This window comes from Leopardus geoffroyi, chromosome A2 (genome assembly GCF_018350155.1).
Source record: "Leopardus geoffroyi isolate Oge1 chromosome A2, O.geoffroyi_Oge1_pat1.0, whole genome shotgun sequence".
NCBI lineage: Eukaryota > Metazoa > Chordata > Mammalia > Carnivora > Felidae > Leopardus > Leopardus geoffroyi.
In genome coordinates this window covers 33,565,904-33,584,232 of record NC_059331.1, presented here as the reverse complement: position 1 = coordinate 33,584,232, position 18,329 = coordinate 33,565,904, and the positions used below count along the sequence as shown (strand labels likewise).

At 42.8% G+C, this 18,329-nt stretch overlaps 1 long non-coding RNA gene across 1 annotated transcript; it reads left to right on the top strand.

Moving 5' to 3' along the window:
• The first annotated feature begins 2,127 nt into the window (after nucleotides 1–2,127).
• Nucleotides 2,128–16,126, top strand: LOC123607592. The gene is made up of 4 exons (XR_006716791.1): nucleotides 2,128–2,763; nucleotides 2,930–3,018; nucleotides 6,022–6,161; nucleotides 15,539–16,126. It is a non-coding gene; the product is annotated as an uncharacterized LOC123607592 (long non-coding RNA).
• The last annotated feature ends 2,203 nt before the right edge of the window (nucleotides 16,127–18,329 follow it).

The window sequence follows — 18,329 nt, the reverse complement described above, 5'->3', positions numbered from 1 at the left end:
GGGCTTCAACAATTTCAGTTCAAAGCTTTGAGTCTGTATGAAGATAAGAACACATTTACACCATTATTTGGAAAAACATTTGAAACATTTGCTTCCCACAAGGTGACACAGGACATTATCATCATAACGCTAACCCTATGACTACTTCTTTGGGTATTGTTTTCGTTTGTTGGTCTCATGCTATTTTTATTAAAAAAAATATTTTTGAGATAGTTGTAGATGCATGTGCCATTGTAAAAAAGTATACAGAGAGATCCCGTGTTCCTTTCTCCCCAGTTTCCTCCAATGGTACCATCTTGCAAAGCTAGAGGATAGCATCACAACCAGGAAACTGACATTGAAAATAATCCATCTAACTCCATCAGATTTCAGTGGTTTTACATGGACTCATTTGTGTGTGTGTGTGTGTGTGTGTGTGTGTGTGTGTGTGTGTCCTGCTTTCATATTGAAGTAGAACAATAGTTCCTTTTAGTACTGTAGTCTGTTATCTAGTAAGAAATTCCAGAGAGATTGTGGCACCACCAGAGTAACCACAAGTAAATGGTTCCAAATACAAGTTAAAAGAAAGAAGTATTTCTAAAGTAGTGGCAGGGGCTTAGCAGTCTGGAACCTGTTAGTTCAACCATGCCTTTTATATACACTTGACCCTTTCAGCACCATGGTTCTTAGGAGGGCTGCAGTACATTCTGTTCAGTTCAACAATCTGAGGGACGCGGTACAGTAAGACTTTATTCTGTCATTTGGGAAAACGGGCAACATAAAAGTTGACAAACATTGAGTGGTAGCCTAAAAAAGATGCCAGTTAGTTTTCAGTTACGAATAACACTTGTTAGTTCAGCCTGCTAATATGTCATTGGAACTAGAACCTCAGGAGAATTAATAGACATAAAGACACTTTCAGTGCTTACTGTAGGGTCTTTTGTGTGTTAATTATGAGTTCATTTGAAGATTCTAGTGAATACTCTTTTCTAAATGGTATTGGTTGAAGGATTAGACATCTCATTTTTGCCTACTTGGCATCCATCCCACCATCTTCTACTATTGGCATGTACATTTCCCTTTGGGGGGCTGCTCATCTCCTCTCCTGATCTAGTTGCTTTGGTGGCGCTATCCACAAGCCCCCCACCTCCCCCCAACCCAACACACACTCATGGCTCACAGGATGAGCCCATGACTCAATCAACACATTCCATCCCTGTGGACAAAACAATTAGTTCAGAAAATACACACACTCAAAACTGGTCACAGAGATGTAATCCCTGATCTCTTGCCAGAATGATTAGGACAAAGAGTACTTTTCCAATGGACTTGAAAGTACTCATCTGAAGACAGAGAGCACCAGTGAACACCAGCAGGGCAAGCATGCTGTATATGAAGCCAACATGGAAGAGAGAAGACCTGACAGTTCTACATGAGCATCTTGAACCAGCTATACCTGAAGCTCTGAACTTACCAATCACATGAACTAATGAGAGGATAAACTACTTTTTGTGTGTACCTAAATGAACCTGAGTTTGTTTATTTATTTATGCATGGCTTGTCACTTGGACCTCAGTGAGAAGGATCAGTGGCAAATAACATTTACTAGGTTACACGTGGGGCCATAAATCCTTAAGCGAATTTATTATTTGTCCTCTCATCATTCAGCAATTTTCTTATCTTCTCGTTCATCTGAATTACCGCCTGCAATAATTTGCCTGACCCACGGCTCTGATGCTTAGCATAAAAGAAGTATCTCAAGTAGAGTAAATGAACGGCACTGCGAGTACATTAATGCCTCTGACCCTGTAACGTGCTCTTTTCAAGAGGTTATGCATGTGCCGTGCTGCAGCTGACGGTCTGTACTGCTTATTTAAGTTCCGTAATAAAAAGGCGGGGGCCCTCATTGTTTATTTATATGATGCAGGCAGCCTCTCTCTAAATCCTAATTCAATCTTCAGTCACTGTTTTGTAGGCTAGGAGCTCTAATGACTGCACGAGAAATGTTTGCTGCCTCAGATGGTGCTATTAAAAGAAAACTGTTCCCAAAGAAATTCTTACCTCCTGATGGGGGGTGGGGGGGGAGCTAAATCACTATAAATTATGGAAGAGGAAATTGCCAATGCGTCTTGCTTTCTCTTTATTGGAGGCATTGTTTTATCACAACCGTCAAGCAGAGCATACACCTATTTTGAAAAGCTTTTTACAGCTTTGAATTAAGCACAAATGAAGAAGTAAGAGGCTGCATAATCAGTGGCGCTAACAGAGCACTGCTCTGCAAGGCAAAGGCAGGGTTTTACCATTATGCTTTCATTCATGAACGGCACCAGCAAGGCACAGACTGTGAGCAAGGAGAGAAAGCCACCGCAAGATACAGTTCAGGGAAACAACCAAGGAGATCACCAGAGACCTGGAAGGAGAATAAGAAGGATCTTGCAAAGAACAGCTGAGACCTTTAGAATTTCATTCTCCTGGAGCAAGAAAAACAACGCGACAGGGGCGGGGAAGGCTGATTTGTTTCAACTGAGTAAGCATGACCAACCAATCACTCTGGCAATGTTGATGTAAACTTTGGTCTTCTAAAAATCGCAGAAAGGGTGCTGCGTCTCTTTTCTGTCCGTCTCAGGTGATGTCAATGGGCTCGGCTCCTCTGTAGCCACTGTCCACGTTAATCATGCCGTGGATGTGTTTCCGGCAAAGCCAGCAGAGGGAGTTCGAGATTAATGGGTGGGTTCCAGGATCTACCAAGAGAACCATCCTCCGTGTTCAGGACCTCCCAATCCGGTGCGTGAAGGTGACTATCCCCATTGCCTCTCTCCCTACCCACCTCCCTTCATCTGCTTCTCTTTTCCTATCTGCCCCTGCACAGCCCTGCTCCTCCTACCCAAATTGTCTGGTCATTTGGAAACATTTTACTGGAGAGTTTACAGGCTGACATTCTTGTTGGCAGATTCCATGAGGGAAGAGGCATGCCCCAAAGTGGGTCAAACATTAAAAACCATGCTGAATGAAAGAATTTTGAATGCTTCAGATCTAATGGTAAGTGAAAACACCAAGTTACACAACTGCACATGTAGTCGTATCTGGGGTATATAAAGCTTATTTTTCCAGACTTTATTTTTTCTGAAGTTTATTTTATTTATTTTGAGAGAGAGAGAGAGTGAGTGAGTGGGGAGAAGCAGAGAGAAAAGGAGAGAGAGAGAGAATCCCAACCAGGCTCCTGGCTGTCAGTGCAGAGCCGGACGTGGGACTCATTCTCAGGAACCATGAGATCATGACCTGAGCCAAAACCAAGAGTCAGACGCTTAACAGACTAAGCCACCAAGGGGCCACCCCCGAGTTTTCTGTTTTGTTTTGTTTTTTGACATTTTTTTTTTACATTTATTTCTTTTTGAGACACAGAGAGACACAGAACACAAGCGGGGGAGGTGCAAAGAGAGGGAGACACAGAACCCTAAGCAGACTTCAGGCTCTGAGCTGTCAGCACAGAGCCTAACGCGGGGCTCGAATTCACAAACCGCGAGATCATGACCTGAGCCGAAGTTGGACGCTTGACCGACTGAGCCACCCAGGCGCCGCGTTTTTTTTTATTTTTAAATAAACTGTATCCCTGAAAATGGGATTGCATGCTCTAGTGACTTAGCCAGCCAGGTGCCCCAGAGCTTTTTTTTTTTTTTTTTTTAATCATAGGAAAAAAAGAAGCTGTTAAAATTAACAATGGTTGAACTTGAGGTGTGATGTGTGTGCCTGGGGATGTGGGATGTGAGGGATGATTTTGTTTCTTGCCATTTTTTTTTTAAGTAAGCTGTACACCCAACATGGGTCTTGAACTCACCACCCCAAAGCCAAGAGTCACCTGACCTACCGACCGCCATGTTTTATGCTTTATCATATATTTCTATATTTCAAATGTAATATGCTGTATGCAGTATATAATTGAATATATACAGCTTTATAGTCACAGTGAAAAATAAAAGGTTGTAAATGCTTATGTATACTTTCTGTGCTTGTGTAGAATACTCTCTTCTTTATAATCCCATGGGAAATGTTCATGTGACCACACTAAGTAGCACCCCAGAAGGAAAGAAGAAAGTGAGTTCTTATTGAATCCTATGTGCTAAGGACTATGTGAGAAGCTGAAAGAGAAGAGAGAAGCTATATGGCTAGCTATTATTCCATGACCTCAGGAAGCTTATAGTCACTTATACCATCTTATTTCTTTATTGTCTGTCCAATGACTTGTATTGTTCATATGACCCTGAGACAGACAGTATTCTCTTGAGTTTGACAGGTAAGTTCCCATAGGTAAGTGACCCCAGGCCACTTAACTATTACATAGCTGACTGGAATTGCCCTGGATTTTCACTTCCAAAGATTCTCCTCCTTCCCAAATTTGAGTCATCAATAAGAGTCATAATTTTTGCCATCTGCTAGCTCATAACTATTATGTGAGTTATTTAATCTTTTCTTTATATCAACATATCTTAAACTGAAATTTATCTTTCTTTTAAGTTTATTATTATTTTTTTTTTTCGTAATCTCTATACCCAACATGGGGCTCGAACTCATGACCCCAAGGTCAAGAGTTGCATACTCTTCCAACTAAGCCAGCCAGGAATCCCAACTGAAATTTATCTTAAAAGAAGCTTTATACCACTAATGTAAATGCAAATTGGAATTATTATCCATAAATAAAAGATAAGCACAGTAAAAACAAAAATTATTTGCTGACTTTGCTGGGAAGGCTCTGAAGCTCTCTCTTTGTTATAAAAAGCAGAGCAGCAAGTATGAGAGATATGTTAAAGACACACTAGCACCTCACTGAGGTCCTCTGCACGTAATCAGAAGGTCTGCACCAGGACTCAAAGGAAAGGAGGACCTATGTATGCAATTTAATGAATACCTTACATGACACCAATCAGGGCTTTCAGAAATATGATTACATGATTCAAAACAAGAAGAATACTCCAGCCAAAGTAGAACAGAGAAACCTAGCAGTTAGAAGACAAGACCAAGGTCAAAGATGATATAAATCTAATTTTGCAAACATGAATCTCAAGATTATGGGAATATGTTTTTTTATTTTTGTTTTTGTTTTTTGGATAACAAATCATTACTTTGCAACATCAGTAACAACTGCAACATGAAGAAGAAATTTTTTTTTTTGAGAGAGAGAGTGTGCGAGCAGGGGAGGGGCAGAGGAGAGAGAGAGAGAGAGAGAGAGAGAGAGAGAGAATCTTAAGCAGGCTGCACACTTAGCACAGAGCCTGATGTGGGACTTGGTCTCATGACTGTGAGTTCATGACCTGAGCTGAAATCAAGAGTCAGCCATTTAATCCACTGAGCCACACAGATGCCCCCAAAGAGAAAACTTTTAGGGGCTCCTGGGTGACTCAGTCGGTTAAGCATCTGACTCTTGATTTTGGCTCAGGTCATGATTTCACTGTTTGTGAGCTCGAGCTCTACATCGGGCTCCACAAAGATAGAGCAGAGCCTGCTTGGGATTTTCTCTCTGCCTTTCTTTCTGCCCCTCCCCCTCTCACTCTCTCTGTCAAAATAGGTAAATAAACTTTAAAATGTAAGTAAATAAAAATAAAAAAATAAAATAAATTATCACCAGCGTTCCAGTAATGATCTCATTCATGGCAAAGACGGAACAGAGAAGGTCGTAAGTCTTTTGACATTTCCCTGCTGCCCCCAAATTAGTTGGTTCTTACTGTCAGTAGAGGGGCAGTTCTCAGCGACAGCTCAACAACTGAGTGTTTGTCTCTTCGCTATTTAAACCACCCAAACCCTCAAATAAATTTAGTGAACAAAGCAAAGGAATCCCAACGACATTTCCTTCTATTCACAAAAACTTCAACTTTTATGTTCAGTAATTAATGGCACTGGTTAACCAGAATGACATTACAAAACGGGGCAGTTGTTATTTACCATAGCCATGTAATAAGTGTCAAAGGTTATCACAACAGGATATCTGTGTTTAAATGGAAAGAGATAAAGAGACAAAGTCAAGCCAGCTATCCCTGTTTTGTTTTCCAGCTGGAGGGAAGTCTGCTGAAATAGACTTCTAAATGTCTAAAGCTGCAATCTCAGCACAGACAGTCCATTTAATGTCCGGATTCCTTCTTTCCTTCCATTTCTGAGGGACAGAGGCCAACACGAGAGCGTAACTATTTTATGTGAGTACCTGCAATGTGTAATATTTTACTGGCATCTTCTCCTGATCCATCTTTGGCACGCATTTTCACTCCCAACTTAGAGAAAGAGGGTACTGAGGCTCTAGAAGCTCCTGGAAACAGGGCTGATGAGCCTGTGTTGATGGCTGTTTGGGGAACATGTCTGTCAGCAAGGCTTCACTTTGACCATCTCTACGCCTCTCATCTCATGATCTGCTTTCTCACAGATTCCCCCATTGTCTATGGTGATTCCAATTACCATCATTTCTTTTAAAAAAAAAAAAAAAAGATTTTATTTTTAAGTAATCTCTACACCCAACATGGGGCTTGAACCCACAACCCTGAGATCAAGAGTTGCATGCTGTACTGACTGAGCCAGCCAGGTGCCCCTAACAACGCTTCAGCTATATTTTGAAAGTGGCATGTCTTTGGAGAACCACGCATCCCTCTCTGTCTCTTTCACTTACAGATGAAAGACACTGGACCTTAGAGAGGTTTAGGCTGCATATGTAATAAACGGTCAGTTGGATTGGAACCCACATCGATTCTGTTCCTAAGCTGATGTTCTTTCTCCCTTGTGCCTTGCCTTCTAACTGAAAAATAATTTTGTATTCCTTTTAAGATTGATTTTACAGGTTCATTCTCAAAATTATTCAAACTATATGGTAAAATGCAAAATAAGAAAGTAAAAATTATTCAAATGCCCACCATATAGCAGTTAATTTTTAGATACAGTGTTTTACAGTTTTTTTTAATGCAATTTAACAAAGTTGGAATCATCCAGGAATTACATGTTTCTGTATCTTTCTTATTTTTATTCAACATATTAATGTCATTTCTTTTTTTTTTTTTTAATTATTTATTTATTTTTGAGAGACACAGAGTGCGAGTAGGGAAGGGCAGAGAGAGAGAGAGAATCCCAAGTAGGCTCTACCTGCATTGTCAACGCACAGAGCCCAAGGCAGGGCTTGGACTCAAGAAACTGCGAGATCGTGACCTGAGCCAAAGTCTGATGCTTAACTGACTGAGCTACCCAGGCACCCCGATGACAATTTCTTATTAACCGTTTTAAGAATATGGCTGCTGACACCTGGATGGCTCCGTCTGTTAAGTGTCTGACTTGGGCTCAGGTCATGGCCTCACGGTTCGTGATTCCGAGCCCAGCTTCGGGCTCTGGGGACAGCTCAGAACCTGGAGCCTGCTTCAGATTCTGTGGCCCTCTCTCTCTGCCTTTGCCCCGCTCATACTCTGTCTCTCTCAAAAATAAATAAACATTAAAAAAAAATTTAACAACATGGCTGCTGATCATTGCAAATGAGTCCTTTATATTGATGTACCAGTTAATTTAAACTCTTCGAGTAACATTTTAATACAATTTTGGTTATCAAAATCTTTCATCTTAGATGCTTATTCCATAAGTGGAATTATTACAGAAACAAGTGATAGAATTCAAAAATTAAGAACATAGGTTTTTTTTACCAGCAGTTGCAAGGGCAACAGAGTAGGCAGCAGGGACTACCTACATAGAGAAGATCATTACCAAAAAATGTATGTGTAATGAAGACAGTCAGTGTCGGGCTCGAACTCAAGAACTGTAAGATCATGACCTGGCCCAAAGTCAGTTGCTTATGGGGGTATAGCTCAGTGGTAGAGCATCTGACTGCAAAGTTGGATGCTTATCTGACTAAGCCACCCAGGCATCCTTAGAGTACTCTCTTTTTTTTTTTTTTTTTTAATGTTTATTTATTTTTGAGACAGAGAGAGACAGACCATGAATGGGGGAGGGTCAAAGAGAGAGGAAGACACAGAATCTGAAACAGATTCCAGCTGAGCTGTCAGCACAGAGCCCAATGTGGGGCTTGAACTCACGGACCGCGAGATCATGACCTGAGCCGAAGTCAGAGGCTTAACTGACTGAGCCACCCAGGCGCCCCTGAGTACTCTATCTTTAAAATAAAAGGAGGAAAACCATAAAACAACACAACCTAAAAATGACATGTGCCAGAAGATGTTTTAACCATTTCTACCTGGAACATGAAAAGTTACTTGTAAATGGAACGTAAGATAGTACGTTATATCCAGGTTGTATCCACAATGTTCACTGACATTTTCCCAACCTCCTCCCTTGATTTTCTTGAAAGTGGACTTGAATACAGCTGCTGTATGAGTCTAGCCAGGATTTTTTGGAGCCTGTAGTTGTCAACTTGTATCAATGTCTTTCCTCTGTAGCACATAGTAGATAAAGTAGATAAAGTAGATAATTTTAGCATAAAGGTACTGGGGGGAAAAAAACTGGCAGCAAGAGACCATGTACCAGCAGAGTCTCAAGAAAAAACAAATCCAATGACATCTGAATCCCTTACTGAGACAAGCAAACCTCCTAGATGTAAAAAAATCACATTTGTACTTAATAACCGACTTACAACATGGGAGCAGATGGGAACCCTTCTAAGGTTGTGTGTGAAGTAGAATGTAATGTACAGAGTTTGGCCCAACACCACAGTTGGCTTCTTAAAGACAAAGCATGGAACTCTCAAAATGCATCTTCTTTGGGGTGCCTGGGTGGCTCAGCTGGTTAAGCAGCCGACTGGTGAGTTCAAGCCCCTCATCAGGCTTTGTGCTCAGAGCCTGGAGCCAGCTTCAGAATCTGTGTCTCCCTCTCTCTCTCCGCCCCTCCCCTGCTAGTGTTCTCTCTCTCTCTCTCTCTCTCTCTCTCTCTCTCTCTCTCAAAATAAATAAATAAATTAATTAATTAATTAAGAAAACACATTTAAAAAATGCATCTTCTTTAATAACACCGACATTCAACAGACTGGCTTATGGGTTGGAGAGAATTTCTCTAGAATTATTTCCCCTCTCATAAATTGCCCACATCTGGCTTATTTTGCTGAAAAAACTTTTTTCTGCCATTCAGCTTTGCCAGGCTTAAAAAAAAACCCAAACTCCCTCCCACCGCTCCATCCCATGATCATTTACCCTTAAAGCCAAGGAACCATGTCAACTTTTGCCATGCGTGAGGGAGAGGAGAGGACAGAAGGAGAAAAAAAAAAACAACAAAAACAAAAACAAACAAACAAACAAAAAAAACCCAGAAGTCTCAGAAGAAGGAAAGGCCCTCATCACAGCTTGGAGAGAATGTTTAGGAAAAATAAGATTTATCCCACATCTTGAAAACTGGATGTTATAGAACTGGGTAGACATGATTATACTGCTTTCTTGTCCTGGATTAAATTATAACCAACAAAGGATCAGTAAAATTTCAATTGATCTTGACAAGACTGCTTCTGTTTTGTCATTCAGAGTTTAGCTTCTCAGGAGAGTTGCTTCCCTGACTTCTAGGTATAATACAGAATCTGCATCACTAACTCGTCCTCTTCTTTTTTTTAACTTTTTTTTTTTTTTTTTTTTTTTTTGAGAGACAGAGACCGAGCATGAGTGGGGGAGGAGCAGAGAGAGGGGGAGACACAGAATCCAAAGCAGGCTCCGGGCTCCGAGCTGTCAGCACAGAGCCCCACGCGGGGCTCAAACCCATGAAACCGTGAGATGGTGACATGAGCCAAAGTCGGAGCTTAACCGACTGAACCACCCAGGTGCCCCTAACTCCTCCCCTTCTTTTGCTACTTTGCACAGCACTCTTGGTTATTTGTCATTTTTTGCAAGTGGGGATGTGCGCATAGTGAGTGGGTGTGCGTTTGCTTTCTATTTGCACAGACAACAGTGACACTCCGAGAGCACAGTCCTTTTGAGTCTCAGGGCAGCAGGTATCCTGCGTTGCTTACTCAAGGGATGCATTTCATTGTGCCCTTCTTCCTAATTTTGTTTTACGGAAGCAAGAGGCACACCCAAGAAAACAAATAAACAAAAACCGTTCCATTTCTTAGCTCCCTTGCTGCTAGGCAGCCAAGACACCGTGGGGACAGAGAGACAGGAATTGCTGAGTGGAGCTTTTCAGCAAAGCATGGTCATCGGGTGAGGAGTCCTCTGGAACACACATTTTTCCTTTTGTCATTCCCCCCTTCCTGCCTGGAATGCAGACACTGCTTGAGAGGGAGCAGCAAGCTTGGGACCACAAAGGTAGAAGCAGACAGGGTCCCTGATGGCCTCTTGGAGCCACTGTATGAGCAATGCACTGCCTATGTCTAGACTTCTAATTATGTGAGAAAAATAAAACCCTTACTTGGTGTAAGCCATCGCGTTTGATGTTTCGGTCACTTCCTGCCAAAAGTCATTCCTAGTGATATACAATAGTGCTCCCAGTATACTTTGAACAGTGCCTGGCACATGGTAGACGTTCAAGCTTTATGAAAGGAAGAGAAGGTGGGCCATTTAAAGCCATTCCTCTCAGGTCCTAACACGACTGTGTTTGCCTTTGTAGATGCCAATTAATCGTATTTTTCAACCCTGAGGATTGTTAAGTCAATTGACAAACAGACACAGAAGATAGAGACTTTTTTTTTTAATGACCCTTCATGAAGCAAAAATAATATAAAAACTGGGAGAGGGACAAAACATAAGAGACTCTTAAATATGGAGAATAAACAGAGGGTTGCTGGAGGAGTTGTGGGGAGGGGGGATGGGCTAAATGGGTAAGGAGCATTAAGGAATCTACTCCTGAAATCATTGTTGCACTATATGCTAACTAACTTGGATGTAGATTTAAAAATAAATAAATTTTAAAAAGGAAATAAAATAAAATGACCCTTCATGTATTCACTCAGTATTTCTTGAGCTCCTACTATGTGCTAGACATCATGCTGGGAATTGGGGATAAAGCAACAAACAGAACCAAATCCCTGCCCTTCTGGTGCCTCTATTTGGTCAGGGAAGAAAGGCAATAAACAAGATAGGTATCCATGTTAGAAGTTGGGGAGCAATTTAAAGAAAGTGATCAGAGGGGCTCCTGGGTGGCTCAGTCAGTTAAGTATCCGACTTCGACTCAGCTCACCATTTCATGGTTTGTGAGTTCAAGCCCCGCATGGACTGTCTGCTGTCAGTGTAGAGCCTCATTCAGGTTCTCTGTCTCCCTCTCTGTCTGCCCCTCCCCTGCGCGCTCTCTCGCGCTCTCTCAAAAATAAATAAACATCTTTTTAAAAACGTAAAAAAAAAAAATAAAAATAATAAAGAAGGTGATCAGAAAAGGCCTCCCTGAGGCGTCATCTGAGCATAGACCTAAAAGAGTCACACGCGAATATCAGAGGGAGTCGAGTCCCAGGCAGGGGAACCGGCAAATGCACGGGCCTGGAGTGGACACGTACGTGCGCCTCGGGCTTCACCATCTCAGTGCCAGCCTGACGTCAGATGTCAATTACCAGCATCCACATCTTTTTTGCCAGAGGGTTTTCTCTGGGCACTGAAGCCTGCTCTGCCTACGCATACAGCTGGCTGGTAGTGTTAAGATTAACGCTGAGTGGAGACAGGAGTTGCTGGTGTATCAACACCCCAGGCCCCGGGCCTCTCTGGAGGGCGAACGCCGAGGTGCACGTTGTCCACTGGCTCCCCGAGTTTGGCTCCCAGAATTGGTCTCAGGGGCCCAGAGTGGTAGCTGGTGTGATAGCACACCTTTATTAGGAGCCTCCCCCTTCCTGTTTCCCTTCCCAATGACCCAGGGGTATTTCCTTCACTTTCCAGACAAATGATTGACATTCAAAATCCTCTTCTCCAAGTCTATTCCTGGGGGGGGGGGGGGGGGAGGGGGACACGAACTGAGAGGGGCGTGTCAAGAGGCCAGCATTGCTGTAGCTGAGGGCGGGAAAGAGGGGGAGGGGAGTGGGAAGGCAGGAAGTCACAGAGTGACATGAGGTCACGGAGCAAAAAGCCCGTGGGATGCTGGAGATTTCATCTCTCACCCCAAGTGAGATGTGCCGCCAACGGAGGGGAGGGTTTGCGGTGGAGTGACGCGCTCTGACTTACGTTTTGAATGCTCGCTCCAGCTGCTGTGTTGAGAACAGATTGTAGGGGGATAATGTTGAAGCAGGAAGACTTAGGAAATTCTTCCAACGGATGCAGGTAATAGATGATGAGAGCTTGCATCGGAACAGTAGCTTTTGTCAAAGCTGGAGCGAAGAACACTGCCTAGACACAGTGCCAAAATTATCTTCTTGTCCCTGTTCACCTCGAATGAATTTATCCTCCTAGTAGAGAGCTGGAAAACCTCACAGCGCCCAGCCCTGGGCAGACTCAGCACTCAGGAAGTTACCCACACCTGGGTCTGAGTCCCAGCTCCCCCTGCTTACTGCTAATGTAGCTTTGCACAAGGTGCCTCATTTCTCCAGGGCTAAAAATATTACCTCCCGGGTAGAGCTGCCATGAAGACCAAATTAAATGAAAGAATGTTTGTAAATTGCCGAGTGCAATGCTTGGACCAATAAATTACAGCTGTAATATTATCATTCTAATTACCATATTTCATCAAATGGAAGACTCTTGTGTTAGTAATCCATTGTTATTTATCTCCCTCCAAGGAAAAATTTTAAAAAAATGCAATTGAAGTAGGACACTAGGCCTTAATGACAGTCCTGCATGACGCATGAATAAGACATATCAGTGTCTCGCTTTTCTGAAATCTCTTTCATCTGTTTCAAGGCATTTGGCTATTTCTCCCTCCTTCAGCTGCATGGCTTGATGTTGTGATCAGAAGTACTTTTGTGCATATCTGAGAAACAGTGTGAAGTCAAGAATAATTGGCAGCTTCATTTCCTTGAGGATGCCTCGTCTTCTGAGGTTCCCTCCACAAACGTTTAGAATTGATGTGTTCCTCCCTCGACGAATATCTGTTTCAATAATATCATTTGCACCCTGCTACTCTGTTTCTGCATCCACAAAAAGTGTGGATATAATGACTTTTCAGTTTAATGCTGAATCATTGTGTACTCTTTCATAAAGTATATTAAATGTCACTTAAATCCCACACGTATAACTCCAACAAAGTGCAAAATGTTCTGGAAACAACAATGTTGAACAGGTATGACCAAGTTAACAGATTCACGGGTGAGAACAGCTCATGACCTAACAGAAAGGAATACACGTGTGCACCAACACTCATGTGCTAGAATGTTCATAGTTGAGAGGCACCTGGTTGACCCAGTCCGTTGAGTATCTGACTTCAGCTTAGGTCACGATCTCACTGTTTGTGAGTTCGAGCCCCACATCGGGCTCATTGCTGTCAGCACAGAGCCCACTTTGGATCCTCTGTCTCCCTCTCTCTCTGTCTGCCTCTCTCTCTCTCTCAAAGATGAACATTAAAAAAAACAAACACACAATGTTAATAGTTTTAAAAAAAAAGAATAAAGGAGTGTCTGGGTGGCTCAGGTGGGTAGGGTCCGACTCTTGATCTCAGCTCAGGTCTCGATCTCAGGGTTGTGAGTTCAAGCCCTGTGTTGGGCTCCACACTGACCATGAAGCCTACTTAAAAAAAAAAAAAAAAAAAAAAAAAGAATAGAACGTGCATAGTAACCCTATCCCCAAGAGCCTCAAACTGGAAACTTCCCAAATACCCATCAATAGTAGAATGGATACATTTTGGCAGGCACATACCATGGAGTACACAGCAATGAAAATGAATAAGCCAGCACAAGCAACAACATATATAAATCTCACTGACACATCATGGAGAAAAAGAAGCCACAATCAAAATATAATTCTCTTTATAGGAAGTTCAAGAATAAGCAAAACCCATCTATGCTGTTAGAAGTCAGGAGAGTTACGACTTGGGGAAGGGATGGATAATAACTGGGTCTGGGCAAGAGAAGAACATCCAGGTGTCGGCAATGTTCTGTTTCTGGAGCTAGGTGCTGAGCACCTGGGTGTGAGCATTTATGAAAATGACGATTTATCGAACAGCCCACTTCTGAGTTGTGCACTTTTCTGTAAGGATATTATAGATCAAAAAATTTCAAATACTGGGGCGCCTGGATAGCTCAGTCAGTTGAGTCTCTGACTCTTGATTTCAGCAGAGGTCTTGATCCCAGGGTTGGGGATTGAGCCCTGCTTTGGGCTCCATGCTGTCAGTTTGGGATTCTCTCTCACCCTCTCTCTCTGCTCTTTCCCCCACTCATGCTGTCTCTCTCAAAATAAATAAATAAACATTAAAAAAAGTTTTAAATACTAGGGCACCTGGTTGGCTCAGTCGGTTAAGTGTCCGGCTTCACCTCAGGTCATGATCTCATAGTTCGTGAGTTCAAGCCCTGCACAGGGCTCCGTACATCCTGCTTGGGGTTCTCTCTCTCTCTCTCTCTCTCTCTCTCTCTCTCGCTCTCTCTCATTCTGTCCCTTCCCCACTTGTGTGCGTGTGCTCTCTCTCTCTCTCTAAAAATAAATAAACTTAAAAGAGTTTTAAATACTGAAAGAATATTTTACATGCTGAAGCTTCAGAACATTATACATACATACACACAACAGGTATGTATATATAAATGAAAAAAACAGATCTTTTTTAAAAAGTTTATTTAGGGGCGCCTGGGTGGCGCAGTCGGTTAAGCGTCCGACTTCAGCCAGGTCACGATCTCGCCGTCCGTGAGTTCGAGCCCCGCGTCAGGCTCTGGGCTGATGGCTCAGAGCCTGGAGCCTGTTTCCGATTCTGTGTCTCCCTCTCTCTCTGCGCCTCCCCCGTTCATGCTCTGTCTCTCTCTGTCCCAAAAATAAATAAACGTTGAAAAAAAAATTTAAAAAAAAAGTTTATTTATTTATTTTGACAGAGAGAGAGAGAGAGAGAGAGAGCGTGAGCATGAGTGGAGGAGGGGCAGAGAAGAGGGAGAGAGAGAGAGAGAGAGAGAGAGAGAGAGAGAGAGAGAGAATCTCAAGCAGGCTCCACATTCAGCACAGAGCCCAATGCAGGGCTCAACCCCATGAACCATGAGCTCATGACCTGAGCCAAAAACAAGAGTTGGATGCCCAACTGACTAAGCCACCCAAGCACCCCAGATCTTTTTTCATTAGGCCAAAGAAGTGATGCCTGAGTAAAACGATTCCTTCTCATGCTGTTTATCATAAAGTTTTGTTTATTTATTAAGCTTTATGCCAAACCAAACAATAAACACTTGGTTCATTCCTTGCCTCTTGCGTGTAGTTGCAATAGTAACATTCTCTTGAATAAGAAATGATTTCTTTTTATGATTTTTTTTTTTTTAAAAAAATTTTTTTTCAACGTTTACTTATTTTTGGGACAGAGAGAGACAGACCATGAACAAGGGAGGGGCAGAGAGAGAGGGAGACACAGAATCAGAAACAGGCTCTAGGCTCTGAGCCATCAGCCCAGAGCCCGACGCGGGGCTCGAACTCACGGACCGGGAGATCACGACCTGGCTGAAGTCGGACGCTTAACCGACTGCGCCACCCAGGCACCCCTTTTTTATGATTTTATAATGTTTTCATTTTCTGCCAAGGTCATTTCTTGCTCCAAACACACATCCACCCTATGCACCGAGGTTGCTCCTTGTTTCCGGCCTTTATCCAGTGCCAGTTTTCCTCAGATGGTGAGGACCTCCCGCGGGTGCAAACCACGGCAAGAACACAGCCGACGACACGAGCATTTGTGCCTGGAGAAGTCTGGAAAGCATTCCCGGAGACGTGTGTAGAACAGCAGCTTCCAGCACAAAGATCCGTCACTCATGAGGTCAAGGCTCAAGTCTTAGATGAAATGAGAGCCATGAGCTAGAGGAAAGCTCACGCTCTGATGGGATTCTGTTTTCTCTGTACACTAGTAAAGTTGTCGCTTCTTATTTACTCTGCAATTTACCAAACTCCTCGCCTCTTCCCCTCAACTTATGCAATAGCCTGGGGGGCTGAGAAGGCTGAAGGCTGCTCCCCAGGAATACCCAACCCTCTCTTCCTGTGCAACACAGTGTAACTTCTCCCACCTGCTCTTAGACCCTTGGCTACAAGATTCAGTTCACATCTCTCCTCACTGAATATACAGTTAACCCTAGAACAACCCGGGTTTGCATTACACGGGTCCACCTACACATGGGTTATTTTCAATAAATACACTGCAGTAATATGTGTATTTTCCTTACGATTTCCTTAACATGTTCTTTTCTCTGCCTTACTTTATCGTAACAATACAGTGTATATAATACATGTAAAAAACAAAATATGTGTTAATCGACTGTTTCTGTGTCAGTAAGGATTCTGGTCAACAGCAAGCAATTAATGGGTAAGTTTCAGGGGAGACAAAAATTTATACATGGATTTTTGACTAACTCCTAACCCCCATGTTGTTCAAGAAGCAACTGTATTAGTACATCCAGCAGCTGAATACCACTGCTAAACTTCCAGTTATTCCAAATGGGTCTGAAGGATCACACAGCCCAGCCCACACTCTGTACCCACAAATCAGGAGATATCATATAATGTTGGTATTTTATGGCATGGTGTTTCAGTGAAGTTTGTTATGCAAATGGAGAAGTGGAACAGTAACAATTTGATTCAAATGATGAATAATTAAAAGGAAATCCACTGAATTTGTAGGTTTGGGGAAAGACCGGGAAACTTATTACCCCCCGAGGATCACAGAATTAGGCAATGTAAATGAATCTTAAAAAACCATTAGACCAGCTTTTTGCTTTCAAGTTTGGTGGTTCTAGGGCTCAGTCCTTGGTCCTCTGCTCTCCGCTAAATGCTCTCTGCCCTGGTAATTATTATTATTATTATTATTATTATTATTTTTTAGGTAAGCCGTACACCCAACATGGGACTTGAACTCATTACCCTGAGATCAAGAGTTGCACGTTCTACTGACTGAGTCAGCCAGGCACCCCTCCCTCCCCCGGCAATTACTTCGGTTCCATGTCCTTAAAAATCGTCCATACACCGATCACTCCCAAATGCTCTCTCTAGCCCAGACTTTTGTCTACTCATTCAACCACTTACTCAATTTGGGGACATCTGGGGGAAATGTTGGCATTAATGTGGCTACACTTCACTCGTGTCCTTCCACGCCTGCACGGCTTGTTCTATAGGCAGTCTCCTGTAGCCCACCAAGTGTCAACTCCCTCCGTTCAGTTGCTCTCGCCAAAAACCCTAGATTCATCCTCGCCTTCTCTCTTTGTTTCACTTTCCATACCCTATCCACCAGGAAATCCTGTTGGCTGTACCATCAGAATGTATCCATGATCTGTGTTCTTTTATGTGATGGGCAGTCAGGGGTGGCCGCCAGAAGAGACACAGGAAAAGCTCAGAAAAACAAGGTTTATTATACTCAGAGATCCTAGAAGCAGGAAGTGTGACAGGCCACACAGGGCCATATGAGGAACACCAGGTTTTGGTCAGGGGAAGGAGACAGGAAGATGGGGGGAAACCTAGGCCAGAGCTTTTACACTGCTTTCTGCAGGGAAAGCAGGGCAGGGCAGGGTAAATAGTTTAGGATTGCCAAATTTGAATAATTTCTTAGGGTTTGAGCTATAAGGGTGGTCCCTAGTTGTATATTTGTGTGTGTGTGGTTTTAATTGCATTTATTTATTTTTTTAAGTAATCTTCATGCCCAATATGGGACTTGAACTCGAGATCAAGAGTTACATGCCTTTACTGACTGAGCCAGCCAGGCGCCCCGGCCCCAGTTGTACATTTGTATATGTGTGTGTGTGTGTGTGTGTGTGTGTGTGTGTGCGCGCGCGTAACATTTCTTCCTTTTCTGTCTTTCTCTAAATGGTGAAGGGACTGGCCTAGACAACCGTCTTTTCTTCTTTTTTCATTTACCTATTTCTCCAGCTGATCTCACCTTGTCCCATGGCTTTAAAATCTACCTCTTTATGGACAACTCTTGGAAAAAGCAAAAGAAAAAAACAGCAAGGGAATTGCTTAGTACTGTGCAATGGCAGTGAAGGAGGGTACTAGTTCAGACTTCACTTGGGGGCACAATCTTTACAGCACTCTTTGGTGAACTTAGAGCAGAAATTAAACAGCCTTTATCCAAAGTAAAGACTCTACGTAGAATAAGTGGCCCAGAGTGTGAAATTGATTATCCTATCTTTTTCTACTACGTAGAGATATTTCCCACTGGAAGAATTTTAGAATGCAAATGTGCTCTGCTGGCCCACATGTAAGAGCAGGCTGTCCAGCCCAGCTGGATTTCTGGGAAGTAACAGAACCTCTAAAGAAGGTTAGGGCCATTGTTCTCAGCTAGGGCTCTTTTGTCTCCAGGGACATTTGGCAATGTCTGGACACATTCTTGATTGT